Raw genomic sequence first — 26,481 nt, forward strand, 5'->3', positions numbered from 1 at the left:
CTTACTTTAAATAGACATATTTCCCCAACAATACAGAGTAAGCAAGCAAAACTGCGTAGTTTTGTTAATAATGGTCCAAATTTTGTTTCAGCTGTTTAGTTCATCTACATCAAACAGCTCTCAATTCTAGAATACAAAGCTGTATTCTTAACTTAATACTATATCTCAGCACATCTGGAAACATATATTTGATCTAAGGAAGTTGGTACTCTCCAGAGAAGTATCTTGCACCCAATGGTTACAGAGGTATACATCTTTTACATTCTTCAAATTTACTGAACAATATTTACCATGTTATTTACAAAATCAGAGGCAACATACACACCAGATATGGACATCTCATTTTACTTTGAAGAAATAGAGATAATTTTCAAAAGTATCTTTATTATTAAAGTATATTCTTTATTTGTCTGGTCATAACACTGGATTTTAAAGCAACTTAAGACTGATTATTAAAGACATAGATTCACAGAATTTACACAAGAAGCAACTGAATTCAATATTGATTTCCTTAATTTCCTCATTTGATTTAATGTCTTTATAAACAGATAATTTAACAAAACTGTTTCTGTCTGTTCCCCTGCTCTAACCTCTACTTTGGCAATAATGAGGCCAGAAAAAAGTGACTATTAGAAATTCTATGCATGATAACCTAGGATGTAAGGCAAATTCTGCAATGCAAGAAAATCAACACTTATCAAGTAAATAATATTTCCCACAATTTGAATCTCTGTGAAAAATATTAACAATGAAAAGTCACTGTCTAGCCAACACTATAGGGGCTTAAAATTTTATTTACTTAGCATTGCTACAGGTTTTTGCTTTAAACTTTCTTCCAGTTATTTGGTACAAATCTTTTTGGTTTTTTTAAACATTTTTATTGGAGTATAATTGCTTTACAGTGGTGTGTTAGTTTCTGCTTTATAACAAAGTGAACCAGCTATACATATATCCCTATATCTTCTCCCTCTTGTGTCTCCCTCCCATTTTCCCTATCCCACGTCCTCTAGGTGGTCACAAAGCACTGAGCTGATCTCCCTGTTCTATGCGGCTGCTTCCCACTAGCTATCTGTTTTACATGTGGTAGTATATATAAGTCCATGCCACTCTCTCACTTCATCCCAGCTTACCCTTCCCCCTCCCCGTATCCTCAAGTCCATTCTCTATGTCTGTGTCTTTATTCTTGTCCTGCCCCTAGGTTCTTCAGAACCCTTTATTTTATTTTATTTTATTTAGATTCCATATATATGTGATAGCATACAGTATTTGTTTTTCTCTTTCTGACTTACTTCACTCCCTATGACAGACTCTAGGTCCATCCACCTCACTGCATATAACTCAATTTTGTTTCTTTTTATGGCTGAATAATATTCCATTGTATATATGTGCCACATCTTCTTTATCCATTCATCTGTTGATGGACACTTAAGTTGCTTTCATGTCCTGGCTATTGTAAATAGAGCTGCTTTTTGACCAACCTCCTAGAGAAATGGAAATAAAAACAAAAATACACAAATGGGACCTAATGAAACTTAAAAGCTTTTGCACAGCAAAGGAAACCATAAACAAGACAAAAAGACAACCCTCAGAATGGGAGGAAATATTTACAAATGAAGCAACTGACAAAGGATTAATCTCCAAAATTTACAAGCAGCTCATGCAGCTCAATATCAGAAAAACAAACAACCCAATCCAAAAATGGGCAGAAGACCTAAATAGACATTTCTCCAAATAAGATATACAGATTTCCAACAAACACATGAAAGAATGCTCAACATCACTAATCATTCGAGAAATGCAAATCAAAACTACAATGAGGTATCACCTCACACAGTCAGAATGGCCATCATCAAAAAATCTACAAACAATAAATACTGGAGAGGGTGTGGAGAAAAGGGAACCCTCTTGCACTGTTAGTGGGAATGTAAAGTGATACAGCCACTATGGAGAACAGTATGGAGGTTCCTTAAAAACCTAAAAATAGAACTACCATATGAACCAGAAATCCCACTACTGGGCATATACCCTGAGAAAACCATAATTCAAAAAGAGTCATGTACCACAGTGTTCATTGCAGCTCTATTTACAATAGCCAGGACAAAGTTTTTTCATATTTGGTTATCAATAAATATGTATAGTTTGAAACTAAATATCCCACATTTTTATGATAAAATATTAGGATTCATAATTGGTGACAAAAGAAAGCATTTGCAAATATTTAGAGATTAAAGTGGCATCATCCACTTTTTTATTCAGTGCCATCATACTGTCTCTGCTAGCAATGTCAAGGTGCTTACCATGTGCCAGGTAAACTAACTTCTAAGTGAGCTGCAGGTATTAGCTAATCTAATTTTTGCAATTACTCTAAAAGGTAAATGGCATAGTTTTACCTAGTATGATGAATACAAAAACTCTAGTATGACCAGAAACCATAAAATTCTTAGAAGAAAACATAAATGTTAAGCTCCTTGAATAGGTCCTGCAGTCATACTTCTGGGTATATATCCAAAGTGAATGAAAAGGAGATAGTAAAGAGATATCTGTTCTCCCATATTTATTGCAGCATTATTCACAATAACCAATATATGGAAAGAATCTAAGTGTTCATCAACAGATGAATGGATAAAGAAAATATGGTATATGTATATAGACAATGGGATATTATTCAGCCATAAGAAAGAAGGAAATCCTGCTATCTGCAACAACATGGATGGACCTTGAGGGCATTATGCTAAGTGAAATAAGCCAGACAGAAAAAGACAAATACTATATGGCATTACTTATATGTGGAATAGGGAAAGGATGATAAAAGGGTACAAGCTTTCAGCTATAAGACGAATAAAGTCTGAGGATCTAATGTAAAATATGGTAAGTATAATTGATAACACTATTGAAATTTGCTGAGAAAGTAGAATGTAATATTCTTGCCAAATAAATAAATATGGTGATGAATGTGTCAATTAACTAGATGGAGGAGAGAATCCTTTCACAATGTAAATGTATATCAAGTCACCCTGATGTACACTTTAAATATCTCATAATTTTATACCTCAATAAAGCTGAAATTAAAAAACAAAAAGAAATTCTGGCACAGAGAGGTTAATTAATTATAATCACTGAGTAACAGAACAAGATATCAAAACAGGTAAATATGGATACACATTTCACTATTTAACCAATTTGTTATACTAAAATTTAGCTTTAATATAGATTAGATCAATTTCATACACATATAAGAAATCAGTTATATGGGTATAAATATGTATTTTGATAATATGGCAAAAGACAACAGAAACAGTCTCAAAAAAGTTTTATTAAATAGTATTTCTGATTTGAGTTGTTTTTTGGTGAATAAAAGGAAGGATCTCTTTAGTTAAGTAACACCAATTGAGTAGTTGCAGACTGGAGTTGCCAAAACATCAAAAGAAGAAGCTAGAAGAAATGGTCCAGTGTGAGTCTGTGTGTTTAGGTGATACAAAAACCCAGATGGATTCGTAGATTGTAATATATATTTACATATGAGGTTTTCTGGTTTTCAGGATGGAGTTTAGATATTTTTTCCAGTTCACATAAAAATATTCAGATTTTACTTTAATATTAAATAGAAAGATGATTTCCCAAAGTCTAGAAAACTCGGGAACATCTAGACAAAAGGAAAATTTTTTTTAAATAGTGATTATGTGTAAAATGCCTAAATATGTATGCCTAAAAGGTTTTTTAAAAACTAACTAAGAGCAACCATTTAGACAATAAGGTAGGAGAAAACATAAAAGTAAAAAAATTAAAAAGGGATCATATTTTAAAAATGAAAAATAGAGATGGCAAAATTAAGGAATATTAAAGATGAAAATCAGTGAAATAAAACATTAATAACAGAAAGAGACTTTAAAAACAAGATTTAAAATTAGAACATTATAAGATTATAAAATATGTGAAAATAAGTACAGAAGATAACATGAAATGAAGAGTCAAGTGTGAGAAGAAAAAAAAAACAAGGAACTTGGATGCTAACAATAAAATTAAAGGCAGCACAAACAATAGGTATATTCCATTATTATTACATATAAATAGAACATAAAATTATTTTAAATGTATATATTTTACATATAGTTTTAGCAATAACAAAACATTTGCTGAAGTCTAGCTCATGGATAAGAACATAATTGATCCCAACAGAATTTCATAGTTTGGAGATGCCAGTAGAACTGGTTTCCTAAGGCAGAATCATAAAGGAGAGTAGGAAACACCTTCCAATTGTATCCGTATTTCAACTTTACTTGTAAACTAAGAGAGGTAGAATTCTGGTACAGACCACCATGCATGATCACAAATTCAAATATCCTGCCTGTTTGGAATGCAAATTCTATGGCAGATTCTCCCACAACAGATGCTGTGATACATGTTGTTTTGACATATCCAGATACATAAGGGACCTGAATGTAAAAGTTTAAGGGTTATAGGGCTCCTGATAGAAAGAGTGGAGGTAAATGCAGATGGAGTCTTGTAAATCCAATGATTGATCAATTATTAGTATATTTTTTTAAAAATCAGAGGTAAGAATTAAATGGAGTACAGCAAGGTCACCCCAGATATGGACCTGAGCAGCCTGTCCTATTTTGTACCATAATGGAATTAACATCTAGGATGATGGCTTAGAATACTTTCTTATTGAATTTTTAGATGACATCAAGGCTGTAAAGAGATATTTATTACATTAAAAAAGTGAATCTGATCTTAATTTTAAAGACCGTGGCAATCTTGTGGTATAAAGAGGAACGTTGTTAGGCAAAGTTTAATAGAAATAAATATAAAGTCTGGTGTTTTTAAAATAGTTCTACAATGAACACATAAAATGACATATATTTAAGAGTTTCTGTAGAAACAAATATCTGCCTTTAATTGATTATCTAAATTTTAGCTAAAATTTTATTTTAACTTTAAATATCTGAAAATAAAGTGACCTTAGTATTAAGACTAAATAGACATTGTCTCAAATAATAATTGAATGCCTTATATAAACAAGATACTGGGCATGAAAGGGTACAAAGAAACAATCCTGTTGTCAAGAGACAAGCAATCCATTTGGAGTGAACTTCAGGGGAAAAGACTAATTACAATATATGACTGAAAGTGCTATAAAGAAGATAATCATAGAGTCTTAGAAATGCCCAAAGTAGGGGGACCCATTAATGAAGATTCAGAAAAAATATTTTAAAAGAAATTTCATGTAAGCTGATGCTTGGGAAATTAGTTTTCATGAAGAGAGAAAATATATATTAAAAAAATTGGGAAATGAGCTTACCAGACAAACCACTAGCAGTGTGCTCAGTGAAAAATGAAGATGGATTATTAGAAGAATTAACATTATGTTTGGCTTCCTGTGGCTCCTGCAACTTCCCCAACTCTAGAAAAGCTAACAGAAATCCTGTAGTTAGAAAAAAGATTTCCCTGATCTTTACCCTCTAGCCACTGCAAAAATTTTCTTGAACACCCAACTCCCAATATTAAACAACTTTTTGCTTGAAATACCTAGAATGATCTAGTTTCCATTTTGACTGATGGGATGGATGCCATGAGATAACTGAATTTGAATACGATCTTTCAAAAGGTAGGATGGATAAAAAATTGGAATGTGTAAAATTGGAATTAAGGGGATCAATGATTTAACTGAGACAGGACTATGACCTGAGAAGAGAATATAAGTTTTTCTTGTTGTTTTTGTTTTTAAGGGATGAAAGGGAGAAAGAAGAGTTAAGGATTATTGCCATTTTTCTCACACAGATAGCTGAATGACTGATCTTTACATTTGCTGAGTCTGGGAACCTGAAAGAAACTACTGCTTTGGACAGAAAGTAAGGTGGCAAAAGGAAGTTAATGCCATCAGTTTGGAAAAACAATGAATTTTAGGTGTCCTTGGACCAACCAAATTTACCTTTAAAAAAGAGAGAACTATCAAGATCTGAAACTCAAGAGAAATACCTGGATTAGGTATATGTAAGAATCATACATGGTTATAAATTAATGCAAATGATGAGTGTAAATGATAGCACTCAACAGAAGTATAGAGAGTGAGAATAGAAGAGAAATCAGAATTTGGGAGAACTCCAATAATAAGAAAAAGCAGAGTTTAGTAATTAACCTGAAATGAAATAGAGACATAGGAAGAAAATCAGGCAAATATGCTTTCCTAGAAAATAAGGGAATATAGAGTTTAAAGAAGAGGAATTCACAAAGTATAAAATGTTAGTAAGAGGTCAAGTAAATTATGAATTCTCCTTTGAATGTTTAATGGCAAGAAGTTATTGGTGTCCATGTAAAGCAAAATTTCAGAAATTTTTTGTGGGTAGATATCAGATTGCTGTAGGATTGAGAGTGACTGGAAGGTGTAGAGGCGGTGATATGTAAAATACAATTAAGAAGTTTGGATGTGACTTGAGGAGAGATAGAGAAGAGAAGTGAAGGGGGAATATCAGGTTGATGGGGTGATTTCTATTGTTATTTTTTACATTTCTGATTTTTAATTGCATAATTACTAAAATTTTTGAATAAAATGATAAAGAACACTTAAGTATAATAAGTATTGACAAATCACATTCTCTATATGAGTAGATATACAAAAATATTTTTAATATCAATAAGTATGTACAAAACTATTTCAGTTGGTATATAATAAGCCTTTATATAAAACTGCAATAATTTACTTACTCAAAGCTTCTTTTTAGAGACTTAGATTTTTTTTGCCATTTATGAGTTGGAAATGTGTCACTGGTTGTTCACTTCACTTGAAAGGAAAAATAGCCAGATGTGCAATAGTATACTGCTTCATGGACTGTGGCCCATGGTTTGGCTGGATGGTCAGGAACTCAAAAGGAACATGATTGCAAAATTGTTGACAAGGAAATTTGGGAGCGAGAAATGTTAGTAGACCACTATGAATGAGTAAGAAATGTGGAGATAGTTGTGTCCCATTTGAATGTTCACCCAAGGGCAACTTCTAGAGGACAATTATATTAATTAAGTGGATAGGATGACCAATCAGCCTCTTTCCCCATCCATCCCCGTCATCACTCAATGAGCTCATGAAAAAAATGACCATGGTGGCAGAGATGGAGTTTATGCATGGGCTCAACACATGGACTTCCACTCATCAAGCTCAACCTGACTATAAGCACTGCTGAGTGTCAATCTGCCAGTAACAGAGATCAACACTGAGTCTCCAATATGGCATCATTCTTTAGAATTCTTAGAATGATGCCAGCCTCTTGGTGGCAGATTTCTGACATTGGGTCACTTCCACTTTGGAAGGGGCGGGGTCTTCTTCTTACTGGAATTGACATTTACTCTGTTTACAGGTTTACCTTTCCTGAACACAATGCTTCTGCCCAAAGGTCTGCAGACTTACAGAATGCCTTATCCATTATCATGGTAATCCACAGGAAATTACTTCTGATCAAAGAACTCATTTCATAACAAATGAGGTATAGCAAAGGACCCAGACTCATGGAATTTACTGGTCTTACCATATCCCTCACCATCCTGAAGCAGCTGGCTTGATCGAATGGTAGAATGGCCTTTTGAAGACACAGGGAGAGCACCAGCTAGGTGGAAATACCTTGCAGGGCTGGGACAAAGTTCTATAGAAGGATATATATATATACTTTGAATCAGTGTCTAATATACTGTGATGTTGCTCCCTTAGGCACGATCCACAGGTCCAAGAATCAAGGGGTGGAAATGGGAGTAGCACCACTCACTATTACTCCTAGTGACCCACTAGCAAAATTTTTGCTTCCTGAACCTATGACTTTAGGCTCTGCCGGCCTAGAGGTCTTGGTTCCAGAGGAGTAATGCTTCTATCAGTAGACACAATGATTCCAATGAAATGAAAGTTAAGAGTACTTCCTGACCACTCTGGTTTCAAATACTTCTGAATCAACACTGAAAAAAGTGAGTTATGGTGCTGGCTGGGGTGATTGATCCAGATTAAGAGGCAGTTGGACTACTATTCCACAATGGAGGTAAGAAAGAGTATGTCTGGAATACAGGAGATCCCTTAGGGTGTCTTTTAGTATTATCATTCTTTGTGATTAAAGTCAGTAGAAAACTACAACGGTCCAATCCATACAAGACTTCTAATGGTCCAGACCCTTCAGGAGTGAAAGTTTGTATCACCCCACAAGATAAAGGACAATGACCAGCTGAGATGCCTGCTGAAGGCAAAGGAAATACAGAATAAGTAGTGCAAGAAGTTAACTATGAATACCAGCTGTGACCATGTGACAAGTTACAGAAATAAGGACTTTAATTGTCATGAATATTTCCCGCTTGTTTTGTTATATGTGAGTGTGTAATATCTTTGATTTCTTTCCTCTCATTACTTTATCAAGTAATATAAGATGTATTGACTTTATATCATAGTATTTAAGCTTTAATTTTACATCATAGTATTTAAGTTACAGGAGAACAAGGAGAAGAATAAGCATCACTCAAGGGCTTTACCTCCTCTTTTGGGGAGGTGTGTTTTCAGTTTTATACAAGCTAGTTGTATCATGTTAGGTGGAATTATGGCCTTGTTATTGTCGTCATTTTGAGACTAAGTGTGACTTAAGTAGATGCATGTGGGTGCCAGTTGACAAGGGGTAGATTTGTGATGGTTAATTTTATGTGTCAGTTTGACTGGGCCATGGGTACCCACATAATTGGTCAAACAATCTGGGTGAGCTTGTGAGGGTATTTCTGGATACCTCTGGATGGGATTAACATTTAAATTGGTAGACTGTGTGAAGCAGATTGTCACCACCAATGTGGGTGGGGAAACTCCTCTGGCCTGATTGCCTTTGAGTTGGCTGTTGTTTTTTCTTGCCTCTAGCCTTGACTTGAAACATCAGTTCTTCCTGGGTCTTCAGCCTTTGAACTGAAACTACCCCATCAGCTTTCCTGTTCTTAGGCCTTCTGACTCAGACTGGACCTACACTATCAGCTCTCCTGGTTCTCCAGCTTGTCAACTTTGAATTTTGGTATTTGTCAGCCTTCATAATCAGATAAGCCAATTCATTATAATATCTACCTATCTATCTATCTACTCCACACACACACACACACACGTGCACACGTGCACAAATGCACCCAATTTGGTTCTGTTTCTCTGGAGATTCCTGACTAATACAAGCATCTTCTTAGAACTCCACTTCTTTAAATTTTATGTGTCATTTTCTACAATAACTGTCACCATCCCTGGTTTATTCATGAAAAAAAAAAGGTAGACAGTTGGATGGATTTAGGATTGGACTTTTTACAAAGTCTAGTATGATGCCAGGGCATGGGGACAAGGAAAGTGATAGAAGAAAATGGTTAGAGTTAAAACAAAGCACAGATGAGATAATGAAAGTTATACCACATCAGAATAATTGTATTCAGTGATAGATAATTCTCTCCTTGATTCTCTTTCACCTTGTTAACAACTAGCTTTAGCCTGAATTTTCTTCTTCTTTTTTTCTATTTAAGAAACGTGCATTTGCCTTCAATATATTTTAACCATCTCTCATGCTCACAATATATTAGAACAGGGCACTTAATCTTACTCAAAAACTCAAATACAATGAACAAAGTTCAGTCCTCTTTTCACTTTTGTTCCAGGCCACTCGAAAACACCTTTGTCTTCTTGGAAATTCTCTATCTTTACTTTTAATGAACGACTTTTCCTGATTCTACACCTAGCTTACAATACAGTTTTTAAAAATCTGATTGAGTATTTTTAAAATATATGTTACCTGAATGGTGTTGAATTCCTCTGCTATGTGTTCAGTTGGAGTCTCAATGTACCCAGTTTGGAATTAAAGTTCCTTGCATAATCTATATCTCAAACTGTTACTAAAAATAACCTCAGAATATCTCTTACATGTGCCAGAAATATTCACTTGATCCAAGAGAAATAATACTACAATCTTGAGGCTACTCACTCTGATGATTGTATCAAAAAATAATGCCAAACTCTGATTTGACATAGCCAGAACCATCATCAAGACTAACTGAAGGAGAGTTAGAACTCCACTGTTGCCTAATAAATTATTGGATAGCTTAGCTACCTTTTTTAACATTGAAAAGAGAACAATATCTATACTAACCAAGTGCTTGGATTCCTAACACTCTACTGAGTCCATTTGTAAATCCTGATATTTTTTTGCCTGGGTGCATACCTCTACCAAGGTAATATGAGAGAAGATAGGTTAATGTGGTTCACTCATACTTTAATTTAGAACCACCAGTCCCTTTGGATCTTAAATTCTTCTGCTATGTCTAAATAAAAGTAATAGGCTCATTTTTTTTAAATGGCATTTATCACTAGGGTTATACTGACCTTCCCTGAAATCTGACTTCTTCAGTTGCTCTGTGCTCCCCTTCTGGCATTTCTGTAAATATCTGAATCTATATCATAGAGGGAATTATGTTAATGCCACTGGTTATCACTGTTTACCTACAGGTACTTTGAGAGAATGGCATTTCTAACTCTTTATATTTAATCACAACTTTTGCCTTGCAAGAATCATAATCAATAAAATTAGCAGAAAACATAAGTGAACTTATTAGTTGTTTATTTAATATCAATGTGATTTCCAGGGGACATTCAAAAGGTCAAGCCAAAGGGGTGAAAGATCTATACATCTCCTTACATAAAGTAGAAAAATTATGTTTAGAAAAAAATTACCTAAAAGTCAAACCAGTGTATTGAGAGTGAATATCTGGGAACAAAAGAGTAGATAATGGTGAAGATTTCTAGTGCATATGTATTTCACATAATAAATTTTTCATGATAGACACTTAACAAGAAAATAGTTTATATCACTGGTATGCAACTATATACAAATTAAAGTAGTGATTTTTCAGAAAGGCAGATTTCAACGATGTAGCAACATTTGTGCATGTGTGTTGTGTATGTATATTTTTGGTTAATTTTCAGTGTCTGGAAGGGAATCTGCAGTGCTGATGGGAGTACAAACTGAAGTTACATTTTAAAGGGCATTTTAGTATAATGTGTCAAACAGTTTTCAATAAATTATTCTAAGAAAATTATTAAGAACCTGTCTCTAGATTTATGTATAAATATGTGTATTACAGCAAGATTTATAGAAGCCAAAGACAATAAAAAATTTCTATTATAAAGAAACTGAATAAATTGTGATATAATTATGGAAAAGACTTTGAAAGAGATTTTTGAAGAATAGTTACAATGTATAAAATTAGGAAATGTTTAAAAGCAAGTTGCTGAATAGAGTTAAAAAACATACACCAGTCTGAAGCATAAAAAACATTTAAAATAAAAAACTGAAAGCTTAAACATCAGTATGTTAACAAAATGTACATTTGGGAGTAGGATTTCAAGATGCTTATAGGCTTGTGTGTGTGTATGTGTGTGTGTGTGTAAAGAAATAAAAATAAATAGGTAAGATAGATGATAGATGTGCATAATAATCTTAAGAAAAAGTTTAAAAACTTGATTAACTAGAATATATGGGTGTATGGGTGCTTTGTTAGAAAACTTAGGTCAAAATTTTAGCCTGTATTTTATAAACACCTGAGTAACCACAGCTATAAACAAATACATATATATAGGAAGATATAAAGCTTTAAAACTTTGAAAAATTTAGAGAAGAGTTCAAGATTTTCTCTCTGTGCTTGTGAATTTGTACAGTTGTTAGAAATTATGTATAGACATTCTCACAAACATTTCCCTATGATTCTTTAAAGGAAAGGTCATGCAAAGTTCAATAATTTTGTATCTCACTTTCAGGTTTCCTTTTGAGTCACTCTGATTGCCTCAATATGCTCATGTTAACAACTGGCCAATATTCTCCATAGTTGAGGATTTATTTCTCTAGAATAGTAAAGACTTCCTATTGCAGTAGTTTCAGCACCTGTGAATGTCCTGAGGAGAATATGAACTGGAAGAAAAATTTTAAGGTTGGCATAAAGGATGGAAAAAAAAAAAAAAAAAAAAAAAAAAACTCATGCAAGGCCCGAGGTCTAGGCAGAAAATCTGCCCAGCTCTGAAACTTACCTTCCAGAATGTTTTTTCCTACTTACCATCCTCTGAGATGTGAAGAAGGTCTGGATGGAGAGGCCAGGTCAAGATAGCCGAGGTTAACCCTGCTGGAGTCTTTCACATGCTGCTTCTGCAGCCTCCCCACCTCTCGCGTGGTTTTCTCCTCCAGGCCAGGTGTGGCAGCTTTCCTCAGTGTAGCCTGAGGATCCCTTGAATCAGAATCATCTCGGATGTTTGTTAAACTCAGAATCCTTGTTAAACTCAGAATCCCTGACCTCACTCTCTATCTTCTGAATCAGACTCTCTGAAGAGGACTCTGGAATCTCAGTTTTAAATAGATGCCTCAAGTGATCATTAAGCACTCTACATTAGAGGGGAAAAAAGAGGATGCTTATCACATAGGAGAATGAAATAGCTTCCGCTTAGTTTGAAAGGAAATGGTATTCTCAAAACAGTGCCAGGGGGCTTCCCTTCCCTTCCCTGGTGGCGCAGTGGTTGAGAGTCCGCCTGCCGATGCAGGGGACACGGGTTCGTGCCCCGGTCAAGGAAGATCCCACATGCCGCGGAGCAGCTAGTCCCGTGAGCCATGGCTGCTGGGCCTGCGCGTCCAGAGCCTGTGCTCTGCAACGGAAGAGGCCACAACAGTGAGAGGCCTGCGTACCGCAAAAACAAAAACCAGTGCCAGGATTTTATAACCTTTGGATGAATCCTTTAAGGGTAAATGTTGAGGATTACAGGGAATTCTTAAATGAAACAGCATTATAAGAGTAGAATGAAGAAAGATGAGAATAAAAGAAAGTGGAAGAACAAGTCAGAGGAGAAGAAACAGTGAAGAATATAAGCAGCTGTAGAGTATTAGGAATATTTTGTTTAAGTGGTTCTATATCATAGTGTTCTATATCCCTTTATCACTTTAGAAGATAGAGTGGGGTCAGGGATTCTGGGTTTAACAAGGATTCTGGGTTTAACAAGCAACCCAGGTGATTCTGATTCAAGGGATCCTCAGGCTACACTGAGGAAAGCTGCCACACCTGGCCTGGAGGAGAAAACCACGCGAGAGGTGGGGAGGCTGCAGAAGCAGCATGTGAAAAACTCCAGCAGGGTTAACCTCGGCTATCCTGACCTGGCCTCTCCATCCAGACTTTCTTCACATCTCAGAGGATGATAAGTAGAAAAAAACACTCTGGAAGGTAAGTTTCAGAGCTGGGCAGATTTTCTGCCTAGACCTCAGGCCTTGCCTGCGGCCACTTTCCTCTTTTTTGTTAGGAAATATGCATTAGATTTCAGTAATTGTGGTAGCTGTTGGGATATACTGGAGAAAAGATGGTATCATTTTGGCCTTCAAAGAGTATAATTCATAGAAAAAATGGACATTATAAAAGTAATAACAATAAAATGTAATTAAAGTTATGGGGGAGAAAAATATAGGAAACTTGGAAAACAAAACAAAAAACTTTAATATTCAAGGAAGAATGCCTTTAGGGTATGATATTTAACTCACATTTATGGAAGAGGTGTGCTGGCTACTAGTAGGCACTTTCGTACTAGCAGAGGAAAGGAAAGAATATCCCTGAATGGAAGTAAGATACATTGCATTTAAAAAGTGCTGGAAGATATTTATTATTGTTAATGCATAGTGTGAGAAAGGGAAAGGACAAGAGCTCAGGCTAGAGAAGTCAACAGGATAGATCGATCATGTGTGTCCTTGTTTATCATGTTTATGGGTTGATAACTTCATTTTAAAGGAAATAGGGAGTGAGTGAACCATATAAAGGGGAGACATGTTGATAATTTGCATTATTGGAAGTCCACTTTGATTGCCTTTTGGATAATAGTTTGGAAGTGAGCTAGCTTAATAATAGAAAAGTTCAATTATGATAATTTTCTGGGTGAAAACTAACTGTAGCCCAGATGAAGATAGTGGTAGTAAGAATGGCAAAGATCAGATTAATTTCAGAAGTATTTATGACATTGCATTAAAACTACCTAGTGAGTTTTGAATGAAGCAAGATGATGGACTTGTTTGTTCTGTGACAGACAGCATTTCCAGAGAAGTGGTAGGATTGGGATCATTCACTGATTGGGGAACTGTAAGAAGTAAGGGCATAAAAACTAAAAGCTTAGACAGCTATTTCAAAATGTTTGACTCTGAACAGGTAGAGCTAGCAGATTCCTGACAGAAGTGATAAGAAAGAGGATTATGCATTCTCACGTGTTAATGGTGAGAATTACTGAAGTATTTTAATATTGACTCAGTAAAGCAATTAAACTTGGAGAATGGTGTGAAGATGGAAAAAGAAAAGTTTCAGATTTAGGTTCCTTGAATAGGTTAAAAGTTATGGCCTTCAGAGCCTAAGTGAAGAAGAGACTAAACAAAAGAGAAATAGCTCGTCTACTGGCATAAGGAATACAGAAGGAAAACATGTCGTAGATACAGGTGAGTTGGTTGGGAGGAAGTTAAAGGTGTTCTGATGGCTTTGCTTATCTTCCTTGAAATACAGGGCCAGGACCATCTTCTGATGGGTGAAGGGGTGTGGATTATGTGTCGTAAACTTGAAAATAGTAGTAGATACTTGCAGTAGTAATTGTGGGAAATGGAAAAGATAACTGGTTAAGGATACACAAATGGCTGTCTAGGCAGTTTTAAGGCAGGCTTTTGTTTAGTAACTTTGAATGTGAAGTGACAAGAATATGTGCAGTAGCTAATGTTCTCAGGTGGCTCCTAAACTGGCAGCTATTTCCCACAGAAGCTAAAAGGGAAAAATAAGTGAGTAGGAAAAATATGCTTAATATTCTTCCAGATTAATCTCAATCTGGAAAGAAGTTACTTATATGCTTATCATTCTATATATAGGTGTTTATTGGAGAAAATCTTAAAAATAAGAATCATGCATAGAGTAGCTATGTGTGATAGCCAAGAGTGGAGTACAGCAATAGCAGTTAAATGTTATTTGCTTCCTTCCAACATTTTCTCCCCAATATGCTAGAGAAGACGGGGGATGCAGGATAGTGAAGTAGAGAAAGTATACATTACTCACATTTGGGTTTAGCAGGCATCAAGGAAGGAAATACAGTTTAAGCCATTATTTCCTCATTATCAAAAAAAAAAAAAAAAGTATCTCAAGAAACCAAACACAGCCAGGTTAAAATCAAGTTTTACAAAAAAAATTACAGCTTTCTGTCAAAATCACCTGCCTTGTTCAGATTTGATGGGTCAAATAACTGTCAAAATCCCTTTATCTTGTGTCCTCACTCCAGGAAGACATTTAAATTATAAAGTAGCAAAAAGACTGTATTCTACAATCAAGGACCATACACCTCTAGTTAAACTGTGATGTGATCACTTCTTACTATCCTGGGAGCTCATCCTATGCTCATTCCCTAGTGCCTGATTTTAACTGCCAAATGTGACTTGATGTTTCTCTTTCCTCTGACATTATTTTGAACTGTTCTATAAATTCCAGTTCTAGTTAGTATATTTTGAATTTCCCCACCACTTCTCCCATCCCTATCTCAGTTTGACAAATGGTCACAAAAATCTCCAGTCTTCTTACACTAACACATACTTCCTCTGTCTTTCTAATTTGCAGATCTCAACTTTGACCTACCTACCAAAACTCTATACTTGCTCATGTGCTTTAATTTACATTGAACACCCAAAACTCCTACCTTGATGATTCACTGTGACATACTTGGCCCAAGGTTCACTACTGTCATTCTGTCAAACCAGATATCCTTTTTATTCACACCAAGAATGAAACGGATAATTTTCTTCTCTCAGTAGAGCATATACGTACTTCAATCTCTGTTTATATTGCACTAAACTTTTATCTACCTTTATTCTATATGCCAGTATCTTCTCAGACACATCTTGAATGCATATTCTGGTATATTCTGGCTTACACATCTCTGCATTTGGTGCCTCTCAACCATATTTTCTAATATATACACATTTAATTAATTAATATATTTCTTCAACACTTTGACTAATCTCTTCTGTATTTATTACTGACTTTTAATATAGGTTCTGCATTAGAAGCCTTACAGAGATCCAACTCCCAGTAGTCCTTCTTAGTTACTTTAAAATCACTAACAACTTGGCAATATCGATACTCCTTTAGTATAATACTGAATTTCCTCAGTACTGATTTGACTTAATTTATCTTTAAAATAATTCAATATTCATTGACAGTAAGATGGAGAAACATGGTAAAATATATATTGTGGTAACTCATGCAATAATATTTATGGAATATTATACAACAATGAGAATTTAAAATCTACAATTATAGTCAACAATTAGAATGATTCTCACAAGTGTAATGTTAAGTAAAAGAAGCAAAACATAAAACATCTTGTACAATTCAATTTCTGTAACTCACAAAAACAGACAACTAATACATGTTTTTAAATATTAGTATAATCGTTATTTTTGAGATTGATGGGAGAGCAAGCTTGGTATTAAAAGAGGGCATGGGCAGGGTTTCTGGGTTGCAAGTAATGTGTCCTTGATCTGAATGCTGCATACATGGGCATATTTACATTAAAAATGCAGTTAGCTATATATTTATAATACTTAAGTAAATAGCTTTTAAATGAGGGCAATGGATATTCCTACTGAGTGAAATAAAATTTCAGTGGTTGTCTGCTAGGAGAAAATTATGTAGATTCTGCTTGTCCCAACCCACGAACAAATCGTTTGCAATTAACGAGTTTATCCAGGAATTGCATTCATGCTATTTTGGTCTGTGACCCAATATTTATAAAAGTCAATATAGATTAGATTCATAGATCAAGTGTTCTTTGTAAAGCTATCATCAGAGAGGTCAACCTTTGAGCCATAGTCCCTTACTTAATAAGTTTCATAAGCTACTCAATCCTGTCCTAAAATCCTGCTGTATAATACAGCAAAAATATTTAAACATTTAATTGTTTGCAGAACAAATTTGTAAAAGACAAATAACAGCATTCAAGTTTGAATAAATTGCACACATACTCAGAACACATTAAACCTAAATGTTTTGTTCCTGAAGCAGCTTCTTTATTTACTCTGAAATTTTTTTTTCTGAAGACTTATTCTTAGAAATAGACAAGAACATAGAATACATGGGATGGGTTACTTAGTTGACATTTTAACTTTTGTCTTCCTTTTAACTGTAAACTTGAAGTATTTTAAAGTAGTATTTTTATCACCTGTCTGTGAACCCTAGTTAAAGCAATATCAGTTATACCTTAATCTTTTGAAGAAATCTACTGCATATCTCTTGTAACCCTATGCTCACCAGCCAACCTTTCCAATAGTTATAAGAATTAAATCAAGCTGGCTTTTCTAGCAGTGCTGTTGAGAGCCACTCAGTGTTACTGACCTTTTCTTGATAACTGCTTCTACTTTTACATCAATCTTGTGGAAAAGATGATTTCACCTCTATGTGTCTAGGCTAGCAGGGCTGTAATTATGGGAATTTATTTATGTTTCCTACCTTCCATTAAGAAAATATTGAGATGGTCTCTTTCAGCATCTAAATCCTCCCAATGACTTGAGCAATCACTTGTGTGAGTTGCTCACGTAAAAAAAGGCTTATCTTGGAATACTTACCTTGTTCACTGTAACTTAACTATTTCAAATTACTTTGTCCTGGCTGCACATTTGAGTAACAGAAGTAGCTTTAAAAAAAAAGACCTAAAAAGCAAGAAAACGAGCATCAAGTGCTGACAGTTTGGTCCCATTTTTTCTCATTTTCTCATTTAATTACTCTCTGATGGTGCCCAAGTATTCTTTTTAAGAAACCCCACATGATTTACTATGAAGGCTAGACTAAATATCACTACATGAAGGCTCGGGTTCTCAATCTTTGTTCTATGAAGCTACAGGTTTACCTTATAGTAACATTAGGAAAGGCTGTGAGTTGAAATAAAGATATCAAGATTCAGAAGGTGAATCTACAGAAAGTGAATCCAGACTCTTCCTCCACTATTTAAAAATCGTTCGGCTCTATATTTTTCTATGTTGAGAAATTATGCTTGAAAAATTCGTTGAGCTTTTTAAAATGTTGAAATCACCCAATTAAATGACTGTTCCTGATTCTCTAGAGATGTGGTTAGATCAGTATTTGTCATATTTAATTTAACGATTCACATATACATACATATGGACATAAATCTAAGTCTTAATAGGAATTGAGTGGTTCAGCAAATAGCTGTTTTGCTATATTTCCTATGACTTACATAAATATCGATAAGGAAACTTCTCTCCCTCCCAATATTTTTTCAAAGTCTTTCCACATAGACCACTGAAATATTTTTTTCTTTCATATATTAAATTCATACGTTAAGAGTTTTGAATAAAATTATGACTTGAAATCATGCAATGAAGGTCATAGGAATATAGGCATAAGAATGAAAAGATCAACAAAAACAGCATATTTTGGAGCTATTTTGTGATGGCTCACGCTGCCTATTTGAGGAAGAAAGAGACACCATGGGTAATAGATTAGATCTGCTCTGCTGGGCTTTTTGACGGTTGAATTAGCTGTGCAAAATTTTCCATCATACTCTAAAAAAATAGAACTATGTACAAATTTAGACGAAGATATCCTGAGAGGAAAACAGTAATAGTTAACCTAATCTAAAGTCAAATGTTAAAAAGGCCATTGACAATGTTCATACATGACACAAAGCAGTAGTTCTCAATGCATGTTGAAAATCATCTGACATAACTTTCCCTGGACTCCATTCATAGAGATTCTGATGTAGTTGACCTGTGGTGCAGCCTGGCAATCTGTGGCTTGTTTGTTTTGTTTGTTTATTTGCTTGATTGATTGTTTAAAGCTCCCTAGGCAATTCTAACTTGCCCACACGGCTAAGAACTACTAGAGGATTGCTAGAGGCAATGATAGTGCTCCCAGGTAAAGATCTGTAATGGCCAACCACATAAAGATATTTAAAGGCAAGAAATAGACTACTCAAGCAATAGGACACGGCAGTGAACTAAAAATTAGGGCATATGTGTCAGTGGGAAGAAGCTGACCAGAGGCATGAAGAATGTTCTCTATTATTGGGAAAAAAAAGTGCTAAAGTTGAATATTGACATTAGATCATCTCTTGGCAGCTGATGACGTGACTTTAGCACAGGGAATAAGATGCAGATACCATTTTATTTTTCTTTATTTTTATACACTTTTAAGCTTTTGTTGGTCCTAGTCTCTGGTTGCTAATATTTAATTTTCATTTTCAAGCTTTAAATTATGTGTACATATACTCATTGCATAAACATATATACTGTTCATATGGTTTAACATGTGAACATACCTTCATGATTTCTTTATGTAAAAATGTAAGTATTGGCATCTAGAAACCACTCCTCACTGTAATTGTAGATATCATTCATTGACAGCTTACTATGTGCTACATTCATGAGATACATTCTCTTAGTTAATTCTAACAATCTCTGAGTTAGAAATTTATGTCTCTATTTTGCATGTGAAAACCCAAGGCCCAAAAAATTAGGTCTATTTCTTGGAGGCTTAAAATCCTGGTATTTAACACAATCTCTCTGACTCCAAAGTCTGGGCTATTAAACTCAAATAATTTTGATTTGTTTTGACTTATTTTATTATTGTTGCTTTAAATCCTTAATTTTAACGATTTTAGTGTTCTTTATTTTCATATACTTTTAAGCTATTAGTACACTTATTCTCTTTGTTCTAATATTTAAATTTTACTTTCAGATTTTAGGTTTACCCTTTGTACTCATATCTTTATTTTTTACACCTTTTATATATTTTTATTGAATATTAAATTCATCATATATATCAACTTTTGTTATTAAAATTCAATTATGAACTTTCTGTACATTACTTATTTTAATTTTATCTTATAATACTACTAGTTCTTAGATTTAATCAATTTTCTCATAGTTCTATATAACTGTACTTTTTTTCTTTTTATTGTTTTCTTTCATTTTTCTTTTCTCAAGTTTTAATTTTTTCCTGATGACAGGCAAAAAATGTTTGAAAGCATCATAAGATGGAAAGCCCATTTGACAGCTAGGCATTCTGGGAGACTATTCTTTATTTGTCCATTTATTGAATACCTACTATAGGAAAATATCAGTGAACAAAACAGAAAAGACAGTCCTCTTCCTGGTGGAGAAATATATGTTACAGTATATTAGAAAGTTGCATGTTTACATATTCTATAGAAACAATGGGGAATTATTTGGAAATTTTTAAATAGAATAGCAGCATAGGTCTATTGAAAAGGGGAAATTTGGGCAAGGATGTATGTAAGTGATATTAAGGATATATATTTTAGATGGAGGAAGTATCAGAGGCAGGTGTGCTGGGGCAGAGAAAGTGAGGAGGAGAGCTGAGAAATATGAGGTCAAAGAGATAATGGAGAACCAGATCCACAGCCTGCTTTTTAGGTCTGTCTTGTAGGCCATTGTAAAAATGTTGACTTTAACACTAAATGAATTGCGTGTTGAATAGAAGAATGTAGTACCTGGCTTCATATTTTAAAATGGTCAGTCTAGCTGCTGTGCTTAGAAGAGACTAACTGAGGTAAGGGCAGAAGCAGGGAGATAATTTATGAAACAACAGATTCCAGGTGGTTGACATCTAGTTATATTTAAAGCAGGATCAAAAGAATTTCCTAATGGATTAGATCAGGTATATGATAAGAAAAAGATAAGAGTTAAGTACACCATAAATCTTCTCATGCATTTAAAAAAATTTTTATTGTACTATAGTTGCTTTACAATGTTGTGTTAGTTTCTACTGTACAGCAAAATGTATCAGCTATACGTATACTTATATCCACTCTTTTGGATTTCCTTCTCATTTAGGTCGCCACAGAGCATTGAGTGGAGTCCCCTGTACTATACAGTAGGTTCTCATTAGTTATCTATTGTATACATAGTATCAGTAGTGTATATATATCAATCCCAATCTCCCAATTTATCCCCCCACGCCCCTTTCCTCCTTGGTATCCATACATTTTTTTTCTCTACGTCTGTGGCTCATTTCTACTTTGTAAATAAGATCATCTATACCAATTTTTTTCAGATTCCACATATATGTGCTAATATGTGATATTTGTTTTTCTCTTTCTGACTCACTTCACTCTGTATGGCATTCTCTAGGTCCACCCACATCTCTACAAAAGACCAAATTTCATTCCTTTCTATGGCTGAATAATATTCCACTGTATATATGTACCATTTTTATTCTTCTGCCCAAACTGATCTTCATTATTTCTCTTTTACAAATTCTTTCCTGTGAATCACTGGGATTCTTTTTGAGTGCCTTAAGTCAATTATGATTTAATATACATATTTTAAATGGCTTTTATTATAAATAGAGAGTTTGAACTATAGCATAATCAGAGCTTGTTCATTTCTCTAATTTAGTTCACTGTATTCTTTACCAGTACATTCAAAACACCTTTTCTTCTTCTCGTCAATTAAGAGATATACTATTTAACTATTCCATCTTATACTTCTTGCCAGGCTTGTAGAACTCTTGATTAAATGGTATGATTTCTTAACATCCTACAATGTCTAGTCATAGGAGAAGGAGCACATTTTAAAAATAATATAGCTGGAAATATAAATATGATGAAACTCTAAACATATAGCTCAAGAAAGCCAAACAGAAGAGAAATATTATGAAAAGTACACCAAAGCACATTATAATGAAAAGGATCCAAAATCTGTGATAGAGATATTAAAAGTATCCAAAGACAAAAACACAAAGAAACAAAGATAGAGATGACAACACATTTATCACTAGAAACTAGGCAAGCAAAAAGAGAAGGGAACAACCTCTTTAAAGTATTGAAAAAAATTTGTCAACATAAAATTTTATACTGGGAAAAATCTTTCAAAAAGAAGGCTGAAAAATGACTTTTTCATACTTTCAAAAGTTGGAACAATACATCATTGGCAGACCCATATTTTAAGATGTTAAAAAAATCCTTCAGGAACATAGAAAATGATACTAGATGCAAATATTAATGTACTCTTAGAATAGAATCAGAAATGATGATTTTATTGGTAAATTATATGAGATTTTCTCACTATTTAAATATCTTTAAAAGATAATCAACTAGTTAAATACAGATAATAACAGTATTTTGTGTGAAATGTATGACATGACCACAAAGTTTGGGTGGGGAGATGTGCAAGTATACCAGTATAAGTTTATTAAACTATAGGTTAAGTGTTACAATATCCTTTGAAGGCAAGTTATAAGATAAAGATGTATAAGTCATAAAGCAAGCACTAAAATAACAGAAAGTCACAGCTGCTAAGCCAGAGAATGGAATTATACAATTTATTCAGTTAATTTCCCCCAAAAGGGAACCGTGAAAGGAAAGAGAACAAAGAAGAGCTAGGATAACTAGAAAATAAACAGGAAGATGATAGATTGATACTTAATCATATCAGTAATTACATTAAATGTAAATCACCTCAATTCATCAAGTAAAGGTAGAGATTGTTCAAATAGATGTGCTTTTGCACAGTATGAAATAAAATTTGTTCTCTGCCTCCAACCATATAATTTTTTTTAGCTCAAAATGGAACATAGAATTTAATGTAAAATCTAAAATTCTAAAACCTTTGAAGAGACATAGAAGCAACCTTTGTGACCTTAGATTGGATTAGGCAAATAACAAATTGAAAAATTAGACTTCATCCAAATTAAAACCTCCTGTTCTTGAATAGGTGCTGTTAAGAGAATGAAAGATAAGCCAGACAATTAAAAAAGCACTAATCATTTGTGTAATAAAAGACGTGTATCCTGTATATATAAAGAACTCTCAAAACCCAACAATAAGAAAAAATAATTCAGCTTAAAATGAGCAAATGATTTGAAGATATTTTATCAAAGAAGATATATATTGAGATGGCAAATAAGCATGAGAAAAAGGCTCAACAGCACTAGTCATTAGGGAAATAAAAATTAAAACCACAGTGAGATGTGGTAACATACCTACTTGAGTGGCTAAAATGTAAAAGACTGACCATAATAATCATTGAGGAGGGACTCAAACACTTCTGTTGAGTATGTGAAATATAATTATGCTAAATGATGGAATCCAGACAAAAAAGTACAGAATGTATGATTCTATTTATATAAAATTCTAGGAAATGCAAATTGTGGAATAGTGATAGGAAGATCAATGGTTTCCTAGGGATGTGGCAGGAGGAATGGAGATGTGAGGAAGGAAATGATTACCTAGGGCATGAGAAAACATGGGGAGTGATGTTCATGTTCAGCATTTTTATTGTGGTGGTAGTTTCATGGGTATATACATATGCCATAGCTTCAAACATTTTGAACACGTGATTTATTGAATGTCAGTTACACCGTAACAATGCTGGTTTTAAAAAAAAATAAATATAAAGTGATTCACCTGATTTTACTTATTTCTCCAAGTAAAGACATTACTCTGCCTCCTCTCTCATTGAGGCAAAATGACCTATATATATATTTTTTTCTTTTTTTTTTTTTTTTGCGGTATGCGGGCCTCTCACTGTTGTGGCCTCCCCCGTTGCGGAGCACAGGCTCCGGACGCTCAGGCCCAGCGGCCATGGCTCACGGGCCCAGCCGCTCCGCGGCATATGGGATCCTCCCAGACCGGGGCACGAACCCGTATCCCCTGCATCGGCAGGCGGACTCCCAACCACTGCGCCACCAGGGAGGCCCTATATTTTAAAAATATATTTCGGGTACTTTTCTAGTTTTTGTTAAGGAAATGTTTCCATTTAGGTTCTTTGATGTAATTCCTCATTCTCTGCCATAATGTGTCATAAATGCTTATAGTTCTGCTAATTGTAGTTATGTGTATCTTTTATAATTTAAGCAGTGCTAAAACATGTTTATTGATTCAGTTATTCTCAAGGCCATATTTATATACCATCAAACATCAAATATAAATTGTTTCATGATATCTAATTGATTCTGTTAATTCTGAATAAATTGGTATGTCCTAACACACCCAAATGTGGTGATATTAGCAAAGGATTAAGACATTAAGTATTAAAAAATGAAAGAGTTTTAACACAAAATTGTAAATCAACTATACTTCAAAAAAAAGTGAATTAAGGATCCCAACTATCTTTATGATAAAGCTCCACAAATTATTAGGTCCTCCTGTAAATTACTGATACTCATTTTCGTTTGAAAGCCTAGTCCTGTGACTCTTTTTTTTTTTTTTTGTAAGGTTTGAAAATGTAATCATGCAATCTAAAGCAGCATGTGCTACATCTACCTAAGGAACTCATTTACTGAGTCCTGCCATCTGAACAGCAGGGAGCTAAGTTCCCTGAAGTGCCTCTAAGCGTTTTAGGCTCAATGAGTCAAGAATAAACCAAACCTAGCTTCTGTGAAAACAAACACTTGCCAGATAAACCTACTAATGGGTGGTTAACAATTGGCAGTCCTGCCCCATCTCCATGATACTAGCACATGTCACACTTAAATCTCAATTGTAGCAAGTTGTAGTAGGATATTGAGCCTAAAAGAAAATGATTTCCCTTGATCATTTCATATTATTTTGTGAGAAGAGAGGATAAGGGAATCCAGTCAGAATACCAATGGAGAGAATGGTGAAAAGTTGTAGAAAGAGGAAATCATCTTCTGATAAATCTACAGTTCATTTTAAATATACACAGGGGAACCAATATTGCTATTTTACCTCAATACTCAAATACTATTCAAAGTGATGCATTAGTTTCACTTAATATTAATTGAACCATGCCACTTTATTTTTTAAATATTTTTATTGGAGTATAATTGCTTTACAATGTTGTGTTATTTTCTGTTGTACAACAAAGTGAATCAGCTATAAGTATCCCCACATCCCCTCCCTCTTGAGCCTCTCTCCCATCCTCCCTATCCCACCCCTCTAAGTGGTCACAAAGCACCGAGCTGTTCTCCCTGTGCTATGCAGCTGCTTCCCACTAACTATCTATTTTACATTTGGCTGTGTATATATGTCAATGCTACTCTCTCACTTCGTCCCAGCTTCCCCTTCCCCACCGTGTCCTCAAGTCCATTCTCTACGTCTGCATCTTTATTCCTGCCCTGCCACTAGGTTCATCAGTACCGTTTTTTTAGATTCCATATATGTGCATTAGCATATGGTATTTGTTTTTCTCTTTCTGACTTACTTCACTCTGTATGATAGACTTTAGGTCCATCCACCTCATTATAGATAACTCAATTTCGTTCCTTTTTTTTGCATGCCACTTTATTATAGCTCTTTTTGTACACAGGAGAATAAAATGAAAAGTAGGAATTCATTGCACATAAAAGAAGCCTCATTCTTTAGTCTAGATAGAGTGCTGTGTGGGAAATGAGAAGGTTTCCCACTACATAATTTTGTACCCAAGGAACACGAAAGAGCAGCTAACCTTCCCTTCATAGGTAGGATTCAGTGAGAGGTAGTCTCTGTATACACATCCTCTGTGGATGGAGGGGAAGTGTGAAGATAACAGGAGAGAATGGCAGAGGGTGTTGTTAGATGGAAAAGGGAAGGTTGCAGTCTCCACTTGTCTCCCAGTTTGTTTAAGTCTTCAAATTTTGTGACATAGGTTACCATCAGTTTCTGAACCCTGAAGGCACAGGAGTTACATGAGAGTGGGTCTGTCTACTTCCCAGAGAATGTATCAGCATGGGACAAAGAAATGGGGCCATCAAAGGAATGACAACATAACCCTGACAGGCAGCTCAGAAGGCACATGCAACTGATTTCCCAGGGGTATCTTCAGCATAGAGGGATTTATGTCAAACATGATCTACACCAGACTATAGGTTTTTAACAAATGATTGGAGGTTCTTCCTAACACAGAAGATAACAAGAAAAGCTGACAATGTTATTCAACAGAGATGGACCAGTGCCCAAATGCACATTGACCCTTCCCTTACATAATAATGTTGCCTAAAGCTTCCCCTGGAATCCAGGGGAAAGGAGAGAGGGAAGAACCTTCAAGAGGGGAGACAATCCTCATGTGAAGATGAAATTTTAATTGAGTAAGTTGTGAACTAGGTACTGATTTTTAATGCCTGATATATTTAGTAAACTAAAACGAAAAAAGAAAAAAAAAGTCACAGAATTTAACTGATGATATCAGAATGAGTTAGAGCAAATTGCCGTAAATAGAGTGAGGAGTAGAAAACAAACTTACTTTTTGTCCTTCCATTCTAAGGAAAACACAGTGTTTGGAAATTTTACACCCTAAATATCTCACGTATTTGTTCCATTGTTTTATCCTCAGAGCAACTGCTTTGGTTCAGGCTTCTTAAACTCTTCTGTCAGGCCACAAATTCTTAACCTTTAATCTCAGTTTTTTTCTAATCCACTGTTCTCATGGGGTTTGGAATTTATTTTATGGGAAATGAAGAAATATAAGTCAAATATTTTTGTTTTATTTT

Source organism: Mesoplodon mirus (assembly GCF_964341445.2).
Source record: "Mesoplodon mirus genome assembly, chromosome: 3".
Classification (NCBI taxonomy): Eukaryota; Metazoa; Chordata; class Mammalia; order Artiodactyla; family Ziphiidae; genus Mesoplodon; species Mesoplodon mirus.